This window comes from Spinacia oleracea, chromosome 5 (assembly GCF_020520425.1).
Source record: "Spinacia oleracea cultivar Varoflay chromosome 5, BTI_SOV_V1, whole genome shotgun sequence".
NCBI classification, from domain to species: Eukaryota; Viridiplantae; Streptophyta; class Magnoliopsida; order Caryophyllales; family Amaranthaceae; genus Spinacia; species Spinacia oleracea.
Window position 1 is genome coordinate 48,794,225 of NC_079491.1, and position 13,798 is coordinate 48,808,022.

Genomic DNA, 13,798 nt, shown 5'->3' on the forward strand with positions numbered 1-13,798 from the left:
TAAATCATGGTAGGTTGAGTATGGATTATTGAAATTGTTGTTTTGAGATACTAGGAACGTAGATTGACTTTGGTGAAGCTTTTAAATGAATTTATATTGCTGAAAATTTAAAGTACGATGTTTGCAAAAAGTTTTCAACGAATTTCAATCACTAGTTCAATAACTATGATGCTAGGAAATCAAATGTTTAAGTTTTGTTATTGGGGAAGGTTCTAAATATGCTTAGGATGCATTTAGAATGCTTTATTATGATTGCCAATGATTAGAAATTGATTGGGATTACTTGTTGGTTGTTTTAGGCGGAGAATTCTCCTTAGGCGACTTTTGAAAGTGTTAAAGTGGCCTATCAATTTGTTTACACAAGGTACGTACATACCTGTGTGCTTGGAATATGTGCTAATTGTTGAAACCATGTTGAATTTGTTGTTGAACTTGGCTATGTTGATATTATTGTTGAACTTGGTGATGTTGATATTATCGACGAACCTAGTTAGGTTGAAATTGCATGTTTAATACTGTTGGATGGACGTATTGAACCTATATTGCATTAAGAGAATTATAACATGTTAGTATGGATGATTGATGCAAACATGTTTGATTGGGAACACTAGATTACTTTGTATACGTTGATTCAGATCAGTTGATTGTTGTTCCCTTTTTAGCTTTTCACTACTTTATGAGGGCCGAGGACCTTGTTTAGTAAGTTAAAACTTTATACCCATATACAGGGTTGATCATGGTTAAAGGAAAGGTTGGGTAAATTGGAATGAGTCTTGATTGATGCCTTTATGATCACGTACTTAATTCTAAGATAAAAACAGTTGTGAACGAATGTGGATTATATGCCTTATGTGATTGTTGAGTCATAACAGAGTCTCAATTTGTAAATCATGTAAAGTGAAACTGAGTAGCAATAGCTTTAGACTGTGCACGTCTAAAGTGACGGACAAACAAGAGTTGGGGTTCATGGTGGTAGCCCATGGCCTTTATCTCGGACCGGATTGATCACCGTGTCTTATTTTTATTCAAATGTTCCTCGATATCACAGGTCTCTGAGGTTACGGAGTCGCGCCCGTACCTCGTCTTCCTTAGTGAAGACTGCTGGACGGACAACTCGGTCCATTGTCTATTTCAACTAAAATAATATTATTGTTGTAGGTCTAGCCTAGTCTAGTCAAGTATGGTCGTCAGATTAGCATGTTATGTCTGCCTTTGTTTATGTTCATTAGTATCAGGTTAGGGTTGTTCGTTAATAGTATCATGTTAGGATTATTATTGTTTTAGTATGTAGTACTCAGCTTTGCTGATTACGTGCTTTGTTTGTGTGTGTTGATCATGGCTATGCCTATTGATCCTGTGATGACCCAACTTTGGTGAGCAGTCTCTAAGGATCAATGAGCGTTGCCCATCTACAGGTTTGAAGATGATGCATCATTGGGATCGGGATTAGAGAGCTTGTAGTTATAATTGCTTTATTAAGTGGTTCGGTTTGTTAACTTAAAATTGAAACTGTCGTACTATTCGTATTTCCTTATTTCAGTTAATTGGTTTTGGACCTAATATGTAATAAGATTATTTATGAACCTACAATTTAGTTTTATGTTTTCCGCTGCAAAATTCTGAATAAGCCGTTACGTTTTCACACGGGCGATAATGCCTTGATAATTCTCTACGTTTTATATTAAAAGGTTATTTTAGAAAATAGAGAATTGTCGGGGTGTTACAAAGTGGTATCTAGAAGCTAAGGTTTTACTTTAATAAATTTTTAGGCGCCTAACTATCTAGTTATTTAAAATAAACTTCTTAAAAATCGAGCTTCTACGTATTATAGTGTTCAAAAATTGGTACTTTTTTTTGGGGGCCGATTTCCTTTTATCTTGTTTGAAAGTATATAATATTTCTTATTTAAGTTCGAAAGCAAATTATTTATTCGAATTAAAGTGACTTTCGAAATTTTTATTCTTTTTCTTATTATTTATTATTAAAAAAAAAAAAAAAAATGAGTACAATTTTTAGAAGTTCATTTTTTTTTTTTTAAAGTTGTTTCAAGAATTAGAATTCGTTATTTAGGAAATATAAATCTTTTTCGAATTAAAAACTTTATTTTCGAATTTATTCGCTCACATTTCCTTAATTTATTATACTTAGTTTATTTTATATTTATATTTATGTTACTATTTTATGTTATAATTTTCTTATATTATCGTTCTTTTACTTTGTCATTTAAATTATTGCAATGCTTTAGTTTATGAGAGATGGGTAGTATAAGAAGGGCATATAAGATAGAATTATATGTGCATTAGTAGCTAATCAATGATAGCATAAGAAATTGATTGTTATGTACGTGCGTGTGCTAATTGTTTAATGTTACATTTAAATGTGCATAAAGAATTGTTTGATTCCACCAAACTTATTGCATTATTGAACTTTGTTTATGATTTGGTTGGAAAATCGTTAGTGAGACATGAAATTGTTTATTTCAGGAATGAAATGTTTCTTTCCAAGTATACCAACATAGGATCCTTCGAGAAACTTGATATAGAAACCCCTGACATTTACGTGAAGAAAATTGTGTTTGGATGTGAATATTATGCTAAAGTTCAAGGGCAACCTATCTTAATGAGAAAGGATATCATAGCAGCCACTATCATTAATTGCTTACCTAACAAATTTCCATACCTAGAACTCAAGGAAAAATTTAAAGACATGCATTCTGATAATGGAACTCCAAATTTGGCTAAGTATGGGACTTGGGATGGTAGATGGAAATATGATTCAGAAGTTCTGACCACCATTATTGAGGCGGCAGAAAGTGGGTTTAGAGACGGTAAAATCGTAGGGAGTCATGTTGGAGATGCAGTTACAGAAGAACCTATGGGAGTAAATATAAATAATGACCTAGAGGAAAATGATGTAGCTGTGGAGATTGAGAATGTAGATGTTGAGGCAGAGAATCCTAACCCAGCGGCCCATGAGCCAACAATTGAGATTTCTAGTGATTCAGATGAAGAGCTCGAAAGTGAACATGAGATGGCAAGTGAGCCTAATCAAGATGAAGACATGGGAGAAGATGCAAACCCTGAGGAAGACCCCGATGAAGACCCTGAAGAAGAGTTCGATGATCTTGAGATCTAAAGTTCACTCCGAAAGCTTTCAGGAGCAATGGATAGGCAAGAGGCCACAAATATTTTGAAGTCATAAATAGTTAATTAGCTCTTTTATGTTTTAAAGAATAAGTAGCAAAGCTACAACAGTTTAAGGTTAAAATTTATTAAAGTTTGAAATGTTCTTTATTATTTTGAAGGATGTAATAAACTTTTATGGAGTTATCAATAAAAGTTAAAGTTTCAAGGAATTGTTCTTTATTCTATTCTGAGGATTCCATAATACCCCAACTTTTAGGTAACACGTCATGGATTAATTTCTCTATTGGTTGCATACTCAGTGTGAATTGTGGATCAATTTAATTGCTACAATAATATTAAATGATTTGAGTACATAAAGGAAGTGAGGGCCAATCTAGACCCTCATGACCAATATGATTCAAAAAGTTATGCCTTATGTGCAGTGTGTGAATGTCTTTCGTGAATTATTGAGGATGATTATTTTTCAATGATTATTGCATCTTGTAGACGATCGTTGCACCTTCGTAAACGATTTTCGTGCCTTCGTAAATGATGTGTATTAATGTGAACATTGTTGGTTGAGGCGTTCTTTATGGTCAATTCAAGTATTAAATTGTATGGGATAACGTATAGGTGATGTTTCAAACCTAAAGTAGAGAATACTAATTGCAGGTCGCGTTCTAGAATGGCCAACAACAATGATCTAGCCGTTGCTATTCGCCTATGGGCGGAAAAGCTGACTCAGGAAAGAACTGAGCGCCCCAATTCTGCAGGGGAAATGTTTGAAAGACTTGCTAGGGTTAAACCACCATACTTCAAGGGACAATCAGACCTTACCTTCTTAGAAAATTGGATTAGGGAGTTTGAGAAACAGTTTGAGGCTGTGAGTTGCCCTAGGAGTATGAGAGTAGGTCAAGCTGTCCTTTACCTAAAAGATGAAGCCGATCTATGGTGGAGAGAGAATGAAACTAGGCTAAGTACTGCCGAGGGATTTAATTGGGACTCATTTGTTGTTGCATTGAGGGAAAAGTTTTATCCTCCTTTTATAACAAAACGAAAAGCACAGGAATTCATAAACCTTGGGATGGGGAGTATGACCATCGCTGAATATTATAGCAAATTTATAGCGCTGTCGAAGTTTGCACCTGAGGTTGTAGCCACAGAGGAGATAAAGGCTCAGATGTTTGAGCAAGGGTTGACCAATGAGATCCAGTTGGGATTAGGTGGAGAAACCTTTACACCTTCAGAGAATGTGTATGAGAGAACCTCCCATATTCATGGTTTACAGTCTAGAAGGGACAAGAAAAATGTTGTTGGGGAGAAAACAAAAGAGTTTGATGCTGGGAAAAACCGAGGAAATTTCAAGAAGAATAGAAACGTGAATAGGAATGAGAGTGGAAATGGAAATTTTCAAGGAAGAAGCAATCAGGGGCACCACAACAACTCGAACCAATCTAAGAGAGTGCATCATTGCAAGATGTGCAGTAGCAATCACCCTGGTAAGAACTGCAACGGAGAATTAGTGACCTGCAACTATTGTCAGAAAAGGGGACATAGGGAATATGAGTGCTTCACCAAGCACAGAAAGGAACAAAATAGTAATAAAGGTGGAAACCAAGTGAGGTTTAACCAGTCTGGAGGTCAAAATTCAAAGCCTGGAGGGGCACAAAACAATCAAGAGAACTATAATAAGCCTGCAAATGATAACAACAACCCGAATAAGGCTCCAGGAAAGTTGTACATGATGAATCAGAATGAGGATGAACGATCTGCCGATACAGATTCTGGTACTTTTTCTATTAACTCCGCGCAAGTTAAGCATTATTTAATTCGTGGTAACTTGTTCTTTTGTTTCGTCATCTGTTGTGAAAAGTCTAAAGTGAGTAGTTTTAGTGAAATAGGAATTTTGAGGATAGAATTCGTCGAAAAGAGAATTTTGGTTAGCTATTCCCTGAGGTGAGTTACGAGGGCGTAACTCGTTTTCTTTAAGGGGGGTAGAATGCGATAGAAATTCGCGCTTTTTACCTATTTTATGGAACTTTTATGCATTTTATTGCTTATTTTAGCAAATTTTACAAGTTGATGCAAAACAAATAGATTCTCCGCATAAGAAAAGGTGTTCATGAGTAACACAAACAGCTTTGAGTTGGCAAAAGAGTGCATATAGGTGGCACAAGTACTCCTCTAGTGAGAATAAGTTAAAATCATTTGGGAAAATGTGGGAATTTTCGTGTCAAGTTTCGGGACGAAACTTCTTTTAAGAGGGGTAGATTGTAATCCCCGTAAATTTATAAATTTTATTAAATATATTTTAATGTATATCATTTATATTTAAATAGAATTTATGAATTTTAGTAATAAATATATAATTAACGTATATTTATTTTATTTACGTTTTAAATATTTTAACGATTTATGAAATTAAAAGTAATTTTAGAATTTTACATTGAAAAGAATTCGAATTACGAAAACACGTTCGATTGAAATTAGAAATTTGGATTCTAACAACTTAAATCCTACTCCTAGCCCAATTTGGAAAAGCCCAAACCAAAAAAAAATAAAGACAAAACCCAACCAATACTCCCTTTCTCTTTTCTAATTCACGTACAAACCAACTACACCCAAAACCCTCCATCCTCCTTCAACCTCACGCACAACACCAACAACTCATCCTCTCTCATCGCCGTTTCTCTCCTTCACGTCGGTCTCCTCGCCGTCGGTAAGTCTCCTCCGACCTTCTCCTTCGTCCTTTCCTCCTCCTTTGTTCCTCGATAAGTTCTTTTATCTCATGGATTTGTTCTCACACCCCTGATTCGCTGTTGGTGTTCGAACCCGTAGCCTGAACCTTGCTGTAACCGTCGTCCGGCAACCTCTCATCGTGCCGCCGTCCACCTTGCACGGTAGCCTTCTCTTTCCTACTCCCTTTTTCTTTTTATTTTTCGTTCTTTTCATTGCTTGAGCTCTTTGATTTCGTGGCTGACCACCACCATGTTCACGCAGCAACCACCGCACGCAACCACCGTGCTCATCCCTCGCCGCGAGCCACCACCTGTCCGTCGGCCAGCCATTCTCTCTCCCTTTTTTCTTGGTTATTTCTTGAACCTTAAGTAACGAATTATTTTAATTAATTATGGTTTGTTAATTTAAATTATGTTCTTGATATTAAATTTATAATTTTTATGGCTTGGATTTGATTTTCAGATTTGGTGTGAAATTATTATAAACCAATTATTTTCAGTTTTGGTTAATTAAAAATTAAGTTAGGGCTTAATCATGATTTATTGATTTGAATTATGTTTTCTTGAATTAAAGTTATGGGTTTTGTGATTTAAATTATAAATTTAAGATTATATGAATTTTATAATAAAGTTATTAATTTTCAGATTATCAAATTACATTGAAATATTAATTTTGATTGTTTAAAGTATGAAATTCAAGGTTTTTATGATTATAAATCATGGTAGGTTGAGTATGGATTATTGAAATTGTTGTTTTGAGATACTAGGAAACGTAGATTGACTTTGGTGAAGCTTTTAAATGAATTTATATTGCTGAAAATTTAAAGTACGATGTTTGCAAAAAGTTTTCAACGAATTTCAATCACTAGTTCAATAACTATGATGCTAGGAAATCAAATGTTTAAGTTTTGTTATTGGGGAAGGTTCTAAATATGCTTAGGATGCATTTAGAATGCTTTATTATGATTGCCAATGATTAGAAATTGATTGGGATTACTTGTTGGTTGTTTTAGGCGGAGAATTCTCTTTAGGCGACTTTTGAAAGTGTTAAAGTGGCCTATCAATTTGTTTACACAAGGTACGTACATACCTGTGTGCTTGGAATATGTGCTAATTGTTGAAACCATGTTGAATTTGTTGTTGAACTTGGCTATGTTGATATTATTGTTGAACTTGGTGATGTTGATATTATCGACGAACCTAGTTAGGTTGAAATTGCCACTAGTGGAAAAAATACCTGTTGAGGGGGGCATTTTGGGCTTATTGAGGCGAACAAGGCCCGCTTCGACAGACGTGGCTTCAACAGCTCACATAGCTATTGAGGCGGGCTTTGTTCGCCTCAACAGGTGGTCTGTTGTGGGGGGCTTTCAAAAGCCCGCCTCAACAGCCCAAAACCAAAGCGAAAAATAAGGACCTGTTGTGGGGGGCTTTACAAAAGCCCGCCTCAACAGACACCTCTGTTGAGGCTCACTTTTTAAATGCCCCCCTCAACAAACCTGTATTTTTGCGCTAATACCTGTACATTGGCGCCATAAATTCATATGTTGTCGAGTCGTACATTAAAAGCCCCCTTCAACAACATTTTTTTTTTTCCAAATTCTTTTAAAATATAAAATAGGTGGCAATAACTAAATCTATATATATATACACCATTGAGTATTGAAACCTGTACACGCACCAATCAACACCAGAATAGCAAAGGTATGAATCTTCTTATTTTTTATTAATAAATCATTAAATTAACTTCATTTATATTAACCCAATAGAGAAAAGCGTATAGTACGTACATTTACAATTTTTAAACACCTAGCTAGCTAGTCTAACAAATTAAAACTAATATTAACAAATAAAGACAAAAGGCTAGAGAGCTAGTCTAACAAATTTCTCTAATCCGGCCACTTAGCTCCCTTTAGATCATGCATTACAAACCTTAATTAAGGCCGTGTTTACTTTCTAATTCCAATCGACTCGATCCCTGCAAGATGGAAGGAAAATATATGAGCTATAGAGTACAAAGTTCACACTCACGATATTATCTTTACATTCCATTGAAGCATAAAAAGCTATAGTTGCAGACTATAGAGATAATTAAGTTGTTAAAAATATGACCTATAACGACCTAATGAGCCTTAAATGTGCATAAATAGATTCGAATGAGTTTTAGAAAGTTAAAACTATGTATATTAGTCATGTAATAAGAATCAAATGATTCCTTAGGTTCTTTAGTTCAAAGTTGGGAGCGGAAATGTGATTTTAGCTCTAAATATGACCTATAACGACCCAATGAGCCTTAAATGTGCATACGTAGATTGAAATGAGTTTTAGAAAGTTAAAACTATGCATATTAATCATGTAATAAGAATCAAATGAGTCCTTAGGTTCTTTAGTTCAAAGTTGGGAGGGGAAATGTCATTTTAGCTCTAACCATGACCTATAACGACCTAATGAGCCTTAAATATGCATAAATAGATTCGAATGAGTTTTAGAAAGTTAAAATTATGTATATTAGTCATGTAATAAAAATCAAATGAGTCCTTAGGTTCTTTAGTTCAAAGTTGGGAGCGGAAATGTCATTTTAGCTCTAAATATGACCTATAACGACCCAATGAGACTTAAATGTGCATACGTAGATTGGAATGAGTTTTAGAAAGTTAAAACTATGCATATTAATCATGTAATAAGAATCAAATGAGTCCTTAGGTTCTTTAGTTTAAAGTTGGGAGCGGAAATGTCATTTTAGCTCTAAACATGACCTATAACGACCTAATGAGCCTTAAATGTGCATAAATAGATTCGAATGAGTTTTAGAAAGTTAAAACTATGTATATTAGTCATGTAATAAGAATCAAATGAGTCCTTAGGTTCTTTAGTTCAAAGTTGGTAGCGGAAATGTCATTTTAGCTCTAAACATGACCTATAACGACCTAGTGAGCCTTAAATGTGCATAAATAGATTCGAATGAGTTTTAGAAAGTTAACACTATGTATGTTAGTCATGTAATAAAAATCAAATGAGTCCTTAGGTTCTTTAGTTCAAAGTTGGGAGGGGAAATGTCATTTTAGCTCTAACCATGACCTATAACGACCTAATGAGCCTTAAATATGCCTAAATAGATTCGAATGAGTTTTAGAAAGTTAAAACTATGTATATTAGTCATGTAATAAGAATCAAATGAGTCCTTAGGTTCTTTAGTTTAAAGTTGGGAGCGGAAATGTCATTTTAGCTATAAACATGACCTATAACGACCTAATGAGCCTTAAATGTGCATAAATAGATTCGAATGAGTTTTAGAAAGTTAAAACTATGTATATTAGTCATGTAATAAGAATAAAATGAGTCCTTAGGTTCTTTAGTTCAAAGTTGGGAGCGGAAATGTCATTTTAGCTCTAAACATGACCTATAACGACCTAATGAGCCTTAAATGTGCATAAATAGATTCGAATGAGTTTTAGAAAGTTAAAACTATGTATATTAGTCATGTAATAAGAATCAAATGAGTCCTTAGGTTCTTTAGTTCAAAGTTGGGAGCGGAAATGTCATTTTAGCTCTAAACATGACCTATAACGACCTAGTGAGCCTTAAATGTGCATAAATAGATTCGAATGAGTTTTAGAAAGTTAACACTATGTATGTTAGTCATGTAATAAAAATCAAATGAGTCCTTAGGTTCTTTAGTTCAAAGTTGGGAGCGGAAATGTCATTTTAGCTCTAAACATGACCTATAACGACCTAATGAGCCTTAAATGTGCATACGTAGATTGGAATGAGTTTTAGAAAGTTAAAACTATGTATATTAATCATGTAATAAGAATCAAATGAGTCCTTAGGTTCTTTAGTTCAAAGTTGGGAGTGGAAATGTTATTTTAGCTTTAAATATGACCTATAACGACCCAATGAGCCTTAAATATGCATACGTAGATTGGAATGAGTTTTAGAAAGTTAAAAGTAGAGGTGAAATTTTACTCAAGTAAAAGTAGAGTTTCTCGGATGATGGAGAAGATCTTGTTAATAAATTTGGAGGGTGGGCTTGAACCTTAAAAGATGATCAGTTTTTCATTAAAGAAAGGTTTTAATTGCTGCTAGGTCTTTTTCAGAGAGAGGAATGGAGAAGAATTGTGTGTAATAACCAGGCTTCTATTGAGAACTTATTCGTCACTTGATCCCTGATGCATCAGAGATTGCTAACAGCTTACAAGCTCATTAGTTGGAATGTGGACTGCGATCCTTTTGGTTCTTTGTGTGGATCTGGGGATGAAAGTTTACACATTCATAATTCTTTGCCCTTTTGGCTCTAGAATGTGGACTTCTATACTGCAGATGACTGAATTTCCTGGACCTATACGGACAAGTGACTACTGAAATTGGGGGAGGAGGTCAAGATTTCTAGAAAAAGAAATACAAATAAAAACACCACTCATTATATACTTTATGGTATGCTATTTTCTAAATTCATTTATGGGATCTGTCTGAGAAGGCATGAATTGCAGTTTTATGCTCAGTGGAAGAATTGGCATGCTATTCATACACATTGTAGTCAGATTTCAGAACAGCTTCTAGATGCTCAGTAGAACAGATGCAGGCTCTGAGTAACCTATGCATATTTTGTAGTTTGTGGCCTATTTGTTGTCATTTTAGTTCAGCTTGTATTCCTCTTGTATATGAAGAGTCTCTTACACAAGCCTTCTTAGCAATGTAATTGACAAACTGAAGCCAGGTTGTTGTACGCCTGGAGTATGCAGGGGATTTGATTCCACTGTTAACTTTAGTTTCCAAAAAACATAGCATATAGTAAAAGGTGTGACAATGTCATGTATAAAAAATCAAATACGACTACACCTAAGTATTCAGTAGCAAGACGAGCAGATCAGTATTCACAGCAGTATTCACAGCAGCAGCAAGACCAGCAGATTAGTATTCAAAGCAATAAATTAGCAAATCCAGCAGACTTGTAATTATGGAAAAATTAAAGAACTTTACCAAATCCATGAAGATATAAACGCTTCCATCTTTGTGTCTAAACAACCTAAGTAAATAAATACTCGGTTGTAAAAAACTTAGCCCATAGCTCACGAACCACATCTATTTCCTCATCGGTATAAGGCGCATTTCTTGGAGTGTAAGCCTGAAATAAGTAACATGATAAGTAATGCTACTTGTAAATTAAGAATTCTACTACGTACAAGTACTAGTATTAGTAGTTCAACTAACATATGGTAAAAGAACGAACATTATCTAACCGCTCATCAGAGTTATGGTGTAACGTGACTATTTCATGCATGAACTTCATAATGTAATAGCCACACTCGCGGGCGCTGACTTGTTGAGCACACTGATTTGGAAACAAATCATAAATTATATATCCAAGTAGTTACCCAAAAAAAAGTAAAGCTAATTAGTAAGCATGATACCTTTACAGGGAAGCCTTTCAACCCCTTCGTAGTCGCTCTATTCGAACAAATCCCATCATTAAACTTGTACAGTTGGTATGCCCTGGAAGTTGAGTAAAACTTCATGAATCTGATTCGGCACGAAAAGAAATAACTTAAAAAGAAATGAAAGTAACTTACAAACACAAGATTCCATATTTTGACAGTATGCTGCACAAAAGTAATCATTGTTACACATGTTGAAAACTAATTTTTCAATTAAAAAAAAACTAAGATTTGGTTTTAAGTCCAAACCTTGGTCTGATGGCTGATTCTTCTATTGCAAAATGAGGAATAGATGGATATAAGGAAGACAGGGTTGAATAGCTTGGTCTGAAGTTCCTCGAGAACTGGCACCAAGAAGCATAAAACATAACATCTACACAGTCCTGATTGAGGCTGTACACCAAATGCAGCGCTTTTTGCAATGATGCTTCATCTCCCTTGAAAATTAGAAGTAAGCAAATGCTATTAGATTTAGTTGAAAAGTAACAGAAAGGAAAAAGCTCCACATAAAATAACATAGCTATAGAATCTCCTAATTTGGTTATCAAAGTCCTTTCTTAAGTTAAATATCAAACCACAGTTTGTTTCCATGCAACAGGATGGATAACTGAATGAGCCCCTATGCATGCAACTATGCAAGGGTTAAGCTACAAGCACCTGACACTACTCATACTCAGCCATAGTCAAAAGCCTTGTAAGTAGAACTAGTTAATATGAGACTGGTCCTCGGCAAAGGAAGAGGCACGGAGGTTGGCTGCGGACTGTGCATACATTTTCAAATTTTGACAGGTGCTCGACGACCTGGCTTGATTAAATTTTTAACCAAGAAACAAAAAAAGACTAAAAAAATCTCTAGGGGGACAGACTAGTTTTTTTTTCACACCGTTAACATAATACTTGCAATAAAGAAGTGTTTACAATCTGCGTTATTATCAGATACTGTAGCAGGCTATATCAGGTACACCAGCTGGTTGCATCAGGTACACCAGCTGGTTGAGCTGCTGCGAGCCCAAACCACAGACCGATAAATCCAACCTTGACCGAAAATTCCATAACAACTAGTACAGGCAATGCAACCAAGTAGAAGGTGACAAAGTTTATTGTTGCACCTATTTTAGTCCTTGTTGAACCTGTCAAAGCCCCACAGGCAGCTGTCTATGGACAGTTTCCGATCTCACAAAACCCCAGAATAGGAATTCAACAACAGCAAGAGCAATATTGTAGCATAATAAAAATGGAACTAAAAGAACTTGAAAATCAAAGCAGCAGCAAAAACAGTCTCCACTGTCATACATCAGAATATTGTAGATATCTCACAAGTGTGTACAAAAAACATCACAATATACTATAGTGAATACATCAAGCTATGGTAAGTTTAGAGCCTATAAAGCTACAATCCAATATCAACGATTAGTTTACATCATTAATAAACTATCAATATTACAATGAACACATGAGTATATTTTATGCAGACATATTTTCAACAGATTCATATCGATTCGCTCCACTTAAAAGTTCAAACACTTCATTTCATCTGCATACTTTGGATCAAGCTACTCACATAGCTTACATAAACCATCACCAAAAAAGAGGCCTTCATCATTTAGACACAAAACCCATATCACTAACTTCTATTTTGTAACTGAACTAGAAAAATTTAACCTAACTTCTATTTTGTAACTGAACTAGAAAAACCACAAATATCAAACCCTAATTTGTAAATTCATCCAATATTGAAACATTAGCCTAAATTCTCTGCATAATCAACTCATTATGCTCACTAATTGAAGAGAAACTGAATTTTAAGACCAAGCAAAACAAGAATCAATTATAACCTAACCTTGATATATTGCGGCACTGTGTGAAACAGAGTCAACCGAGATAGGGAAGACGACGGTCGGCGGCGACCGTTATGGAAGAGGAGGCGAGGAAGGTGATGGTGGTGGTGGTGGTGGTGGAGCCGCGCGGTGAGGAGCGGCGACTGTTCTTGCTTTGTTCGAATAGAGACTTGGGGATTAATTGCCCAGTACGTGTTATCTGTTTGGCGGTGAGAGAGGTGTGTTTTAATTGATTTAAATTTTGTGAATATCTATTGAAGCGAACAACAAGAAGCCCGCCTTTTTAGAATACTACCTATTGAGGCGGGCAAACTAAAGCCCCCTTCAACAGGATCTGTAGAAGCGAACCTAACAAAAGCCCGCCCCAACCACATGCTTAAACTTTTGACCCGCGTTGACTAAGGGGTTATTGAGGCTCACTTATATATGCCCCCCTCAACAAGGGGGCTACAACAGGGGTTTTTTCCACTAGTGTGCATGTTTAATACTGTTGGATGGACGTATTGAACCTATATTGCATTAAGAGAATTATAACATGTTAGTATGGATGATTGATGCAAACATGTTTGATTGGGAACACTAGATTACTTTGTATACGTTGATTCAGATCAGTTGATTGTTGTTCCCTTTTTAGCTTTTCACTACTTTATGAGGGCCGAGGACCT